Raw genomic sequence first — 13,890 nt, 5'->3', positions numbered from 1 at the left:
GATTAAGTCTGTTGCCAGCCCAATCTGCCATAGGGGGTGTCTGTAAATCCCCCCAACCTGCCTGGAGCCAGCTGTGTGTCTCCTTTACAATGCATGAGACTCAGCTGCTCAGGATTGCTCGCACCGAGATATGTAATTCATGTGCAGTTTAAAGGACCCAATTTCACTGAGGCTATGCTGATTTACCCCTCTTTATGATCTGACCATACATATTTATTTTAAATGCTGTCAGATTCAAGGTATCTTAGAGGCCTGTGCGGTCTATATTGCCTTTAGGATGAAATAGTGTATCAAGTGACATAAACCTCAGTACTGGTACTAGGTATTTATGGGTGTTGTCGTCCCCTTCAAATGGATGCCTGACAAACAGCAGCAGGGTGAAGCAAGGTGGCTCAGAGCTGAAAATATTTTTTTATCAACAATAAAGTCATAACGCATCATCTTCTCAAGGTCTAACCCTGTCTAAGTCCCTCCTAGTTGGGATGTGAATGAAAGCCCATAAATGGCAGAAGGACATCTGCAGGCCATAGACAGGGAAAAAAACACAAAGATGCCAGTTAGCCATAGTCAGAACTCCCTCCTGGCAATCCCACTCCAGACCTATTGAGTGGTCCCCCTCCAATTCTAGCATAGCCATGATACCACCTTCCTGGGACCACAAAAGCTTTTAAGCTGGTTGACTGCTAACGTACTGTCTCCACAACCATTTCACTTCAGCTACAGGCTCCTCTGCTCTCTTCTGGCCCATGCTAATCACCCTCATCCCACCTTCCCTTACTTCCTTCATTTAATTAATCCTCTCTAATGAACACCTGAAGAATTAAATAAACATATCTGAGAATTTGTTTGTTGTTTGCCAGCCATCAATTTGTTCTTATATTATATTCCTTTTTCCCCTACCCTCTGCTTGCCTGTTTAAACAAAGATTTTTTGGGTCAGAGACTCTCAGTGAACAGCAATGCACAGAACAATGTGCTCACACAATAGGCTTCTAATCTCAGTTGACCCTTCAACAACCTTTAAGGTTAGAATGCCACAAATATCAACATATAATTCCAGCTAATAAATATCAGTAAGTACTGATGACTCTATTTTAAACTGTGATCCCTGTATTTGCCTGGAAGACTGACTTGTGATAACTGACAGACTGAAGTGTGGAGTACTGTAACCTCATGGAAAACCCTTGTGTTCATTTGTGAAAACAATTTTTTAAAAGGGCCCTAGGACTACCCATATGGTTGCAACTATGGGAATATGCTGCAAATAAATCACTTTTTTTGGTGCTTAGGGTGTTATAGCTGGCATTCATGTCACCCCCAAATTAGGAACATAGTCTGTGGTGATTATTTCTGTTCTACCCATAGACAGCAAAGACAGACAAACATCCTTATAGGCTGATTTATCTTAGGTGTCAAAGATCCCCTACCAGATGGTTCCACAGATTTGCTCTCCAGACAGTTCAGAAAACGGAATTCTTCCTGCAGTAAGAATTCCTCCAAGACACTCCTTGGAGCAGAAAATAAACTGCTCCTTCAAGACCAATTTATGTTCGCTTCTCCTCTCCACATGCAAACTACAAAAATAATATGTGGTCTATTTGTACCACCTCCATATTTGTATTCTGCCTACCTTTTCAGTTTGTTCCGCCTCACGACATTATCATTACTTATGTTAAATTGAAAATAGAACCAGTAAGAAAGATATTCTCAATGAATCATAGATTTTTCAAAATGCTAACATAGTAATATTTGTTTTCAGTACTTGTTCATGAGCCCACATAACCACTCCAACGTCTTAAAAGCTGTCCATTTTGTGACACCAGAGAGCTAATCTGCAGAAGACCAAATTTCTGGTTATTCCACTTGAAATCAAAAGGAGTTGTAACTTGTAAGGCAATAATTACATTGAATCTCTTTATTAAACTATTTTATCTTTATGGTTGGTTTTCTTTCATATCAGTTTAACCTATTTCAATTCCAATATTTCCCATTCTTCTGCTGGAGACAATTGCCAGTGTACAAAGAGCAAGAAATGCATTTTCCTAGATTAAACAGAGAAAGCAGAATGAATCACTGCTTCATACAGTGTTTTTTTGAAGGAGAGCCAAGAGACATTGATTTAAAGAGTAAAGTAATTGGAACTTTGAGTTTTGATCTCACATACAGAAAACATAAAAGTTCAATAGAACAGGGAATTAATCAGAACTGATCCAGTATGACAAGGTACTGAAGAACTTCTGAAGTCACGTAAAATAAAGGCTAATGGAAAAAAATTTCCAGCCTATCAAATTCAACCATTTCTTCTCTCTGGAGGAAATGAAAACAAAAAGTGCTTTGTTTTGATTTGGCTTGGTTTTGTGGTTTGGGTTTTTAATTGTGTGTGGGGTTTTATTGTTGTTCTTGTTTGTTTGATTTGGTTTGGTTTTGTTTGTTTGTCTGTTTGTTTGGTTTTTACTTCAGGTTAAAAATAAATTGGGCAAAATAGGTGAAATTTACCTAAGAAACTTCCTCATGTATTACAGCTTTGCAGTTGCAATCCACTTACTTTAACCTCCAGTAAAAGGTCCAGATTAGTTCTTTGTAGCAAGTGTTTTTGATTTATTTAAATGGGGTTGAATCAGGTACCTGAATAAAGAGAAGTAGTCCAATTTCTAGGATTGAAGGCTCTAGTCTCTGCCTTGCTCTGCTAGCAATTGCTGACCTTCAAGATGTGCAACAACAGCACAACATCTGTTTCCCAGAGTCTTCGTGAAGGAGGAAGAAATTCAGTTGTATAGATCAACAAAACAAATACAAATCAAGATACAAGCATTCCAACAAGCCTTTTGAACCTTTTCTTAAAAAAATAATATAAAAAAAAAAATAAAAAAAAAAAAGAGAGTGTCAATAGCAATAAAATCCACAAAAGCAAAGAAAAACTGAAATAGCATAGGATACTCTATATTGAGGAGGAAATTGCAGATTCTCAAAGTGAGAAATGTTTTTTTCTGGTTTTGTATTGAACAAATACAATTGAACAATTGAGTTCAATTGAACAATTCAGTATGAATTGTAGTCAAAGGCAGCCAAGTGGTACGCCACAACTGATATCGCCAATGCCTTTTTCTCCATCCCTCTGGCAGCAGAATGCAGGCCACAGTTTGCTTTCACCTGGAGGGGTGTCCAATACACCTGGAACAGACTGCCTGAGGGGTGGAAACACAGTCCCACTATTTGCCATGGACTGATCCACACTGCACTGGAACAGGGTGAAGCTCCAGAACATTTACAATACATTGATGACATCATTATATGGGGGAATACAGCAGAAGAGGTTTTTGAGAAGGGAGAGAAAATAGTTAAAATTCTTTTGAGAGCTGGCTTCGCCATAAAACGGGGTAAAGTCAAGGGCCCTGCACAGGAGATTCAGTTTTTAGGAATCAAATGGCAAGATGGACGTCGTCAGATTCCAATGGATGTGATTAATAAAATAAGGGCTATGTCTCCACCAACCAGCAGAAAGGAAGCACAGGCTTTCTTAGGTGTGGTAGGCTTCTGGAGAATGCATATTCCAAATTACAGTCAGATCGTAAGCCCTCTTTATCAAGTGACCCGAAAGAAAAATGACTTTTTATGGGGCCCTGAACAAAAGCAAGCTTTTGAACAAATTAAACAAGAAATTCATGCTGTAGCCCTTGGGCCAGTTCGGGCAGGACATGATGTTAAAAATGTGCTCTACACTGCAGCCGGGGAGAATGGCCCCACCTGGAGTCTTTGGCAGAGGGCACCAGGGGAGACCCGGGGTCGACCCCTGGGATTCTGGAGTCGAGGATATAGAGGATCTGAAGCCCGTTATACTCCAACTGAAAAAGAGATACTGGCAGCATACGAAGGGGTCTGAGCTGCTTCAGAAGTGATTGGTACAGAAGCACAGCTCCTCTTGGCACCCCGACTGCCAGTACTGGGCTGGATGTTCAAAGGCAAGGTCCCCTCAACACATCATGCAACTGATGCTACGTGGAGTAAGTGGGTCGTGCTCATCACACAGCGGGCTCGAATAGGAAATGCCAACCGCCCAGGAATACTAGAAGTAATTACAAATTGGCCAGAGAACAAAGACTTTGGAATGTCACCAGAGGAAGAGGTGACCCGAGCTGAAGAGGCACCGCCATATAATGAGCTACCAGATAATGAGAAGCGATATGCCTTATTTACCGATGGGTCCTGTCGCATTGTAGGGAAACATCGGAAGTGGAAGGCTGCTGTGTGGAGCCCCACACGTCGGGTCGCAGAAGCTGCTGAAGGAGAGGGTGAATCCAGTCAATTTGCAGAGGTGAAAGCCATCCAGCTGGCCTTAAGTATCGCCGAGCAAGAAAAATGGCCAGTCTTTTACCTCTACACTGATTCATGGATGGTGGCAAATGCCCTGTGGGGGTGGTTGCAGCAGTGGAAACAGAAAGGCTGGCAGCGTAGAGGCAAACCCATCTGGGCTGCTGATTTGTGGCAAGATATTGCTGTTCGAATAGAGAACTTGGTTGTGAAAGTACGCCACATAGATGCTCATATACCCAAAAATCGAGCAACAGAAGAACAGCAAAACAACCACCAGGAGGACCAGGCTGCAAAGATTAAGGTGGCCCAAGTAGATCTGGACTGGCAACATAAGGGCGAAAAATTTAGGGCTCGCTGGGCCCATGACTCCTCGGGCCATCAAGGAAGAGACGCAACATATAGATGGGCTCGTGACCGAGGGGTGGACTTAACTATGGACATTATATCACAGGTTATCCATGAATGTGAGACATGTGCTGCAATCAGGCAGGCCAAGCTGTTTCAAACCTCTTTGGTATGGAGGGAGATGGTTAAAGTATAGATAAGGGGAAGCCTGGCAGATCGATTACATTACACTCCCACAAACTCGGCATGGTAAGCGTTATGTGCTCACAATGGTAGAAGTAACTACCGGATGGCTGGAAACATGTGCTGTGCCCCATGCCACTGCTCGGAACACTATTCTGGGCCTTGAAAAACAAGTCCTGTGGCAGCATGGCACCCCAGATAGAATTGAGTCAGATAATGGTACTCATTTTCGAAATAATCTTATAAATACCTGGGCAAAAGAACACGGCATTGAGTGGTGTCCTGGTTGGGGCTGGACTAGAGCTCCCGTTGGTCTGGCAGCGGGAGGAGCTGCAGCCCCCTGAGACCCCAGGGGCTCCCCAGGGCCCAGTGCCCTCACCTGTGTGCGGGGGCGGGGGGAGCACAGCTGGAGGGCTGGGCCCCGATTGGCCGATATCCCATGTCACGTGACACTGTGCTCACTATATAAAGGCAGGAGTGGGCCAGGAGGGGCTCTCACTCCTGGGAGTGTGGCTGTGGGGCCTTTGTGTTGGGGATTGCTGGCCGGGAGCAGGTGGGTGTCAGTTGGTGGGAGGTGAGCAGCTGTATTGTACATTACCTGTTGATACTGCTGTCAGTGTATTGTTCTGTTACTGCTACTAAAATGTTTTTATCTCAACCCGCGAGTCTCCCTTTTCCCCTCCGATTCCCTCCCCATTCCCCAGTGGGGGGAGGGTGGGTGAGCGGCTGTGGGGTGTTTAGCTGCTGAGTAGGCTCAAACCACAACACTCACTCAAACCCAGGACACCTTATTTCAGCTTTTCAATACTTAAAGGGGGAATATAAGAAAGGTAGGGACAAACATTTTAGTAGGGCCTGTAGTGATAGAACAAGGGGTAATGGTTTTAAACTAAAAGAGGGTAAATTTAGTCTAGATGAAAGGGAGAAATTTTTTGTGAGGGTGGTGAAACACTGGAACAGATTGTCTAGAGAGGTGGTAGATGTCCCATCCCTGGAAACATTCAAGGCCAGGTTGGATGGTGCTCTGAGCAACCTGATGTAGTTGAAGATGTCCCTGGTCCTTGCAGGAGGGTTGGACTAGATGACCTTTAAAGGTCCCTTCCAACCCAAACTATTCTATGATTTTGGGGGATGCTGCTACTGTACACTTACCTCCAGGGAAACACACCACTTCAGGCAGAGTCAAAGTATCTAAGATAAGGAGCATCAGAAAAGAGACTCTGCCACCCCCACAGATTAGCTCAATAACAAACACTGTGACAAAGAGGATGCAAAAGTGCAAAATCCTCACTTCTGGTAGTAAAATAAATTCTTATTTATTTTGTGGACACAGATGAGTATTTCTAGATTAGAAGAGGGAAATATATATTTTTTTATTCCTTTAGTAAAGCAGTAGGTTATTAAATATCAACAAGGCAGAAAACTTGGGCCGTTGGCTGTAGAAGTATTGACTGATGAGATTGTTAAACTGCTGTTTTCAAAGTAGGATAATGGGTAAGTCCTCTGAGATGGTGACTGTCCAAAAGATTGAACAGAGAAGACAGGAACCAAATTTTTCAATATTTCCGAAGGAAAATGTGCTGAAAATGTAACTATAGGTCTGTCAATTTAATGCTTACCCAGGGAAAAATCTCAGGAAGGCAAAACAAGATGTGTTCAATAAAGACTTAAGGGTGAACAGAATAATTACTACCAGACAACATGGTTTAATGAAAGAAAAAACCTGAAATATAAATAAGTAGTATTTTTGGTGGGATTACTAGTCTGATAAAATATGCATTTGTTAAAATAGCTGATTTATATAAGGCCACATGACTTTTTAATTTAAAAACAATGGAATTATTCAAACTCCAAAGTCTAGGTAAGCAACTTAAAAATTTACTAAAGATTTTAAAAGAAAATACTAAATGGGAATGATCTTTCAAAAATAACCTTGCTGGTAGAATTTTCTTATCCAAATGTAGTTCAGGGGTGTTCATGTATTGGAAGGGAAGAGAAATTGGTGGTAAAGGCTGTGGTTGGCACTAACTGAATGAGAGATAAAGATAGCTTCTAGAGAGAGGTTCAGACAGCAGGAAAACCTGGGTTTGCCTTCTTTTAATTACAGAGCTATGTGCAAAGATCAAACAGCTAGGAATAGGGAACGTGGGCTGCAAATGAAATAAAAAATGAATTAATGGTGGCAAGAAAAAAAACCCACCCTATTTTAATGAGAAAAGACTGGACAGAGTTCAGATGAGATCCCTAGAATGGTTTGAAATTTGGAAAGCCTTTAATGAGAGACTGAAGAAGCTGAAGTGAATTTTCTATCATCTTCAAACTTGCATTTCTACCAAGCCCTAGTCACAGTGAATGCTCCCCCTCTACTAACAGTGTCAGCATCTGCTGAGTACCTGCCCATGATTGCTGGCACTGCAGTGACTCCTTTAAGAGCAGGATGAGAGAAAGCATTTATTCCAGATAACATGAGACACTGACAGGTTCCTCCTCCACAGGTGAGGGAGGGAAGTGAGCAGTTCAGACCTCAGATGCACTGCAGCTGGTGTGCAGGGTCCTGCAGAGCTATCCAGAGCTGCTTGAAGGAGCATGTGGAGAGCTGGAGGAAAGCCACCAGAGCTCAAGAGGACCAAGACTGGCTAACAAGAAATGGGGATGGAGACAAAAAGATTTAGACGAAACAAAATAATTTGATATATTGATTTAAACTGCTTCTTAAATAATTAATTTAACAGGTGTAGAATTACTGTAAACAATCTACTTTTAAAATAAATTTTAAAAGGGAGTTGGAAGCAGTTAAATTTAATTGGGGCACAAAAATTTTGTTTTATGTCCACAGGGTGAATCAACAGCTCTTTCCTGGATTGTGAGCTGAAAGTGGAAAGTGCAGGTTGAGGAAATAAATGAGTGATAGCACAAGATGAAAATAGCTATGGACAGATGAGGATATCACCACAGGACAGGTGAGATTCACAGGCACCTCTGGAGGTCTAGTCCCATCTCCCTTCTCAGAGCAGTCACCTACAGCAGGTTGCTCAGAACTGTCCAGTTTGGTTTTGAATATCTCCAAGGATACTCAGCAGCCTCCATGGGCAACAGCCTCTCAGTGCCAGTGCCTGATCATCCTCACAGTACAAAAAAAAAGGGGGCTTGTGTGTTTAGACAAAATCTTCAGTGTTTTAACTTGTGCCCCTTGCCTCTTGTCCTGTCACTGGGCACCAAGAAAAGCCTGGGTCCATCTCCTTTACTCCCCCTCTTCCAATATTTACCTTCATGGATAAGATCCCTCTGAGCCTCATATTCTCCTGGCTGAACAGTCCCAACTCCCTCAGTCTGTCCTCATATCAAAGATGATCCAGTCCATCATCTTCTAGGCTATTTGCTGGATTCACTTCAGCGTGTCCATGTCTTGTAGTGGGGAGCCCAGCACTGGACTCAGAAATCTAGATGTGTCTCATCAGTGCTGAGTAGAGGGGAAGGATCACCTCCCTTGACCTATTGGCAGTGTTCTTCCTAATACAGACCCATACCAAGATGGGAAAGGGTGGGATAAGTAGGGGACACAAAGGGGAGTCAGAAAAACATACCTGCTTCTCAGAAAAGAGAGGGATGATTGCAAATGAAAAAATTTAAGCTGAAGCAGGAAATAGCAATAATATTTTGTCCACTTGTTCTTTGGTAAGATACAGCAGAGAAAGATACTTTATGAAGGAGTCAAGAGTGACAAAGAAGAATCTGTGGGTTGTAAGCACCTGATTGAATTCAGCTGGAGAAGTAGAGGGTTTTAACAGGAAAGGAGGCATAACTGAAGGGAAAGGAGGGGGAATGCTTAACAGAGGGAGCGAAAGGGATTTCTGCCAGAGTCTGTTTTCGAGGAGCAGGATTAGAGAAAACAAATACTTGAAAGTGTAAAGGAGTGAGTGTGCTGTGTGAGGGAGCCCTTAGGAATGATTACAGTGGGCAGCAGAGCCATGGCATGGGCCCCAGCAGGAACACCCAGCTCTTGGGCTAGATAAAGCCATGTGCCTTCTCACTTCTCATTAATTTCTATTCTTTTGCATAAAGCAGAAGAGCCATCATAGCCTGGGTGCTGAGAACTACCCTGAAGAGCCCAGTGATTAAGACAGGAGACAGGGATTTGGATTTCTTGAAGCAGAGGCATGAACTGAACATGGATGAGTACCATAAAATGTAAGCTATGGATTAGCTCCCTTTCTAGTAGCTAATAATATTTTGCTTCAGTGTCTGGGTGGTGGGGCACATACCAAAAAGAAGACACTTATATCAAATTGTATTGCATCTAAGGCTTTCTGTAAATCTGGGATGTTTTTAAGAATAAAAGCTGAACAAGGACTGTAAATTGAATGAAGCTGTCTAAATACGGACATTGAAAAAAGTAAGAGTACCAAGAGAAGAAAACTCTTTAATTTACCAGGCAAGTGGCTAAGAAAATTCAGTAACAGATACCTGAAACCTGGCAAGTTTGAACTAGGAGTCAGGCAGATATACTTAAAAGCAGGGATAGTTAAACCATTGGAACAACTTTTAGGTACATAATGGAGAATCAGTCTTGTAAGTCCTTGAATGAACATTGCGTTTCTTCATAGAAAGGTAGTTTCTGATATAGGCATATCACAAAATGTAAACATAGGCATCTTGCTGTCAAGTTATATTGGAATTCAGAGTATCTAATCATGGTTTAGTCAGTTTGTTAAAATGAATTTCTCAGCAATGAAAAAGCAAGTGGGTTTCCTCTTGTAACTTCCAGCCCCATACCACTCTCTTTTGCATGGTTTGTTTCTGAAAGAGCAAGGAGATCATCAGTGCAGATTATATGGAGGCAGCAGCAATTTTCAAAAAAAAAAAAAAAATGAACGTCCATTTACTGTTATATAGTAATAAAACCTGGTTTTATCCCACTGCAAAAATGATAATTTGATCGGTGTAGGTTAGAATTAGAGGAACCTATTTGTATTTGGAAAATCTGTATCAAAGGTTTACTCTAACAGGTAGATAGCAAACACACCCAACTATCAGTTCCTAACTCTCAACTTACGTGAAGCGGTTTTCCCAGTCTATCACCAGTTCATTTCATTATAGCCCCTTTAAAAAGATGTCATAATATCTCTTTGCTTTCAAGTATAAAGTTTTGGCAGGATGTGTGTGTGCAGGGAGGTGGTAACTGTGAGATTTTGGAAGCTTTCCAACAGGATAAGAACAGTATTTTCCAGACATCCTGCTAACATCAATTTGGGGATACATATAACTTCTTATCATCTCCATTGCAGGCCATGGCTCTCAAAGACACTTCCTGTGCCACTGTTCGTATAGATTTGTTTGTTCTGTTCAGAAAGATAGGAGAGGAAAAATTCAGATACTTCGCCATTAAAAAGTGCTGGAATAATTAATGTCTGAAATAGTTTGTAGAGAGCATTTCAAATAAGAGATTGAAATGCTGGATAAGGGGAAGCATTTTGAAGATTGTGATCAAGTTTCATCTTTGAAGACTGCCAAAAGCAAGTAGACAAGCTTAATGGAAGAGGTTATTCAAGGTGACTTGCCATCACTGTTCCTGCATGTGAAAGTAGCAGGTTAATAAAAAGTTCTTTTTCTTTCGATATAGAAACATAGCAACATGATCACATTGAATTTTAACTTGTCAGTGACCATGGTGACTTCCCCTCCCACTCAGCCTTTGTCAGCAGGGTCTAGGGGTAACATATGTCAAGTGCAGAGAGGCTGCAGGTTCACTGCTTCAAAAAGACCACCTACAAGTCCTAGTCTGATTAGAGTACAATACAAGGATCTGGTTAAAGTAAAGGCATTTCCTTTAAAATACATGTGTATGCATGTACATATATTCCACTCTGCAGACATTAGGCTTCATCCCTGATCTCCACTAAAGGAGGCTGGGTGAGGAAGTTCTTGGAGGGAGATGTGAATTTATTTTCCAAAGCAGCAGTCCGATAGCACAGCCAAGTACCACTTGCAGTACAGTGCTATTGTGTAGATACGCAAAAGTCTTCCCAAGGAATTTTCCCAGTGTCAGATACTTAAAAAAAGGCTAAACCATGGAGCGTTACCAAGATCTCTGTCATTTCCTATTAACATCAGCTATCTAGTAGTATGAGAGATTTGAGTAATTCTTCAAGACAAAGAGCGTCAAGGACAACAGCAGAGAGTCCCAGAGTGAAAAGCAAAGGTAGCAACATCTATGTTTCTAAGTAAAACTTCGGGTGTTCCATTATGAAGTTTCTGTATTGCAAAGGTGATGGAAAAATATTGTGGCATGCCTGCACACTGAAAGAAACTGCCTAGAAAACCTTTAACTTTGCCTAACATGATCTTGTAAATGCTGCAGGTACATTTTATTGTCTTCATAGTTTATCTAGCATGTACTGTGGACCCTTCTTTTCCATTAGAAATATCTTGGTCATGCATCTGACTTTTGTAAAACATTAAAATGTTGTTTTCTGCAGAAACATGGAGATATAAAATAAATTCCATTAGATTAGAGGGACAAAGAAAAGCAAGAAACTAAAGCTAACCTTGCAGTAGTTTTCCCCACTCATGAAGCAGAAATTACCAAGTTAAAACAGGCAAAGTGAAAAACTAGTATATCATATCACAAAAGATGTGAGAGAGATAGAATAAATTTCAGTGTTATTTCAAGTTTTATTTCTTTCATGAAGTGTATTTTTCTAAGAACATATTTAAAAGACACTGTCTACAATATGCAGTTCTGTTTCTTCTTGAGTGTCTGTTGTTGAATACAATAGCAAAACAACTCCACAAAATCCCCACCAAAATAAACCAAAAAAATCCCAAACAGGTGACATGTCTTCCCATCCCAAAGTAAAATCCTCTACCTGCTTCTTTAGTTCAAAGCCCTGAGACCTCTTTGGCTGGGTATAGAGCAGCAAGAAAACAGATGTTACTGCAGCTTCTGCAGCCACTGATGTCTTCTTTTTCTGAGATCCCCAAGACTCGGATAATTACATTCCGTGAGAGGCAAAACAATTTATGAAAAAAAAAAAAAAAAAAAAGTGACACATTCTCTTATTAAAAATTAAATAGGACTTTCATAATCAGATGTTTCAAATATGCGTGAATAATGACAGCTAGAAACCAGTCTCTGCAGATTGCTCATGAAGTGGGTGTGAAGCTGAAGTCAGGGTAAGGAAAAAGTCACAATGATAAAAGAGCACTTTCTTGGAGCTTTTACAAGGTCATTTGGCCTAGGCCAGATAAAAGTGAATATTTCTCTAATACCCTGTAACAAGAGGGAGAAAGCAGAATTAAAAATTATCTTTTGCAGCAAAAACAAAAATCAAAGTTAACTTCTCTAGGATTAAGTACACTGGAAAAGAAAGTCTCCCTTTTCTTCTGACAGGTTTTAGCTTTTAATTATGTTAAGCCTTCATGAAGGGATTTCTATCTTTTTGTGAATTTAATTCACAAAATGTCCTAATTATCTGCAGACATATTAGTAACTCTTTGAACAATATATTAATGTAGCAAGCTGAAATGTTTTTTCAAAACAACAGTAGAACAAGGCTTAAAAAAGCACACCCATCCATAATTCTTGTACAGTTTATATGTAAATATAATATTGGTATTGTAGATATTGTGAAAAACAACAAAAAATCCAATGTGTTGAACTCCTTCAGCTGCCCACAGTTTATAAAACCTAATAGTATTGTGGGCTGAAAAAGATGGCCATTTCTTCCCCTGTGGGAAACTGCCTTTTTCTACTCATTATTTCTTTAGTGAATTTGAGTTAATTTTTAATAACAATTCTACTCCTCATAAAACTGAAAAGATGACTCATGAGAGACCAACATTATTATTTAGATACTGTCTTCAAAATACAGCCCTGCTATAAAAATACTAAAATAACTGTTGGAGCAGAAAATGAGGAAGAAAGCCACAGAATAATATCTGCATTTGTGGGAGAAGGGTTCAAAGAAAGGTTTTTTTTTAAAGTTTGACTTTTTAAAATTTCTTTTTACAAAATCCTAGCTCTCAAAAAAAGAATTATGTCCAATCCATCTCCTAAGGCCAGAATAATGTTTGCCAGTACCTGAACTTGCTTCAAAAGACTCCAAGCCTAGAAGTAAAGCCACTGCACAAACCTTTATATTGGAACTGGGAATTAGGGCAGGGAACCCCTTTCAGAAAAGAACATAGGTGCAGTGAGCCTTATGAAAAGTTCATTTGGAAACAGGACCTGATTTCTGCGCTTCAGTAGTGGTGTTTTACCAACAGCCCCCACCGATAAGAATAGTCTCCTTTTTTGCTCATGGGAAACAGCAGGAAGAATGCAGCCCACGACAAAGTCATCCTCTTTCACCTAAGATCACTAAACATTTGCAGAGCTGCCTTCTGCATTTCCAGCTGCATTCCTCAGATGCCCAGGTTCGTCCACTCACAGCCCATGGCATAAAGAAGTAGTAGGCAGTATTGAGGTTTTAGCCTAAATATCAAGGCACCCCCATCAGATGCCTTCCATGCCACCAGCACTTCCACTGACTTCTACATGATCTGCAGTTCTTTATGAAAGAATGTGTTTCAGAACAGGTATGTGCCATTGCATGGCCCCAAACACAGAGTTGGAAGGCATTTAGGTTATGATTCCCTCTCATATTACTGGAGGATTAAACCACATAAAATGTCATAATGAAATGTCAAATAAGAAGCTAAATTAACACCAGAATTGCTACTAAAAAGAATGAACAAATTCATTCTTTTTTACCTTTCTCCTTTACGCCAAGTAGTTTGACTCCTAGATAAAAAAAAAAAAAAAATAAAATGCATGAATACAGTTCAATGTAAATTGTACAGTATAATCACATATTTAAGCAAGGAATGATGGTTTTGCAGTTGTGTGGAACTTTTCTGATTACTTGGTGCCCTTTCCTGTCTTTTGAAACTCCACTTAAAATAACAAGTAAACCCTTCTGCAAGATTCCAGTTCTAGCAATAAATATTTCTTTGATTTGAACTCAATATGAATAGCAGGATGTATCAACTCAGGGGATAAACATATCTTGGT

General features: G+C 40.5%; 1 protein-coding gene across 1 annotated transcript in view; it reads right to left on the bottom strand.

Annotated features, from left to right (window-relative positions):
- Positions 1-11,531: 11,531 nt before the first annotated feature.
- The window catches only part of EPSTI1 (epithelial stromal interaction 1), a 49,301-nt gene continuing 46,942 nt past the window's right edge, over positions 11,532-13,890 (bottom strand). Inside the window, exons 11-12 of the mRNA XM_042806264.1 lie at positions 13,591-13,620; positions 11,532-12,108 (exon numbers count right to left, since the gene is read on the bottom strand). The gene's annotated coding sequence lies outside the window, so the exon portion shown is untranslated. The remainder of the gene's footprint in view (positions 12,109-13,590; positions 13,621-13,890) is intronic.

Source organism: Tyto alba, unplaced genomic scaffold (assembly GCF_018691265.1).
Source record: "Tyto alba isolate M040663 unplaced genomic scaffold, T.alba_DEE_v4.0 Super-Scaffold_45, whole genome shotgun sequence".
NCBI lineage: Eukaryota > Metazoa > Chordata > Aves > Strigiformes > Tytonidae > Tyto > Tyto alba.
Note: the sequence above shows the minus strand (reverse complement) of the source record. Positions and strands in the feature narration are given on the sequence as shown.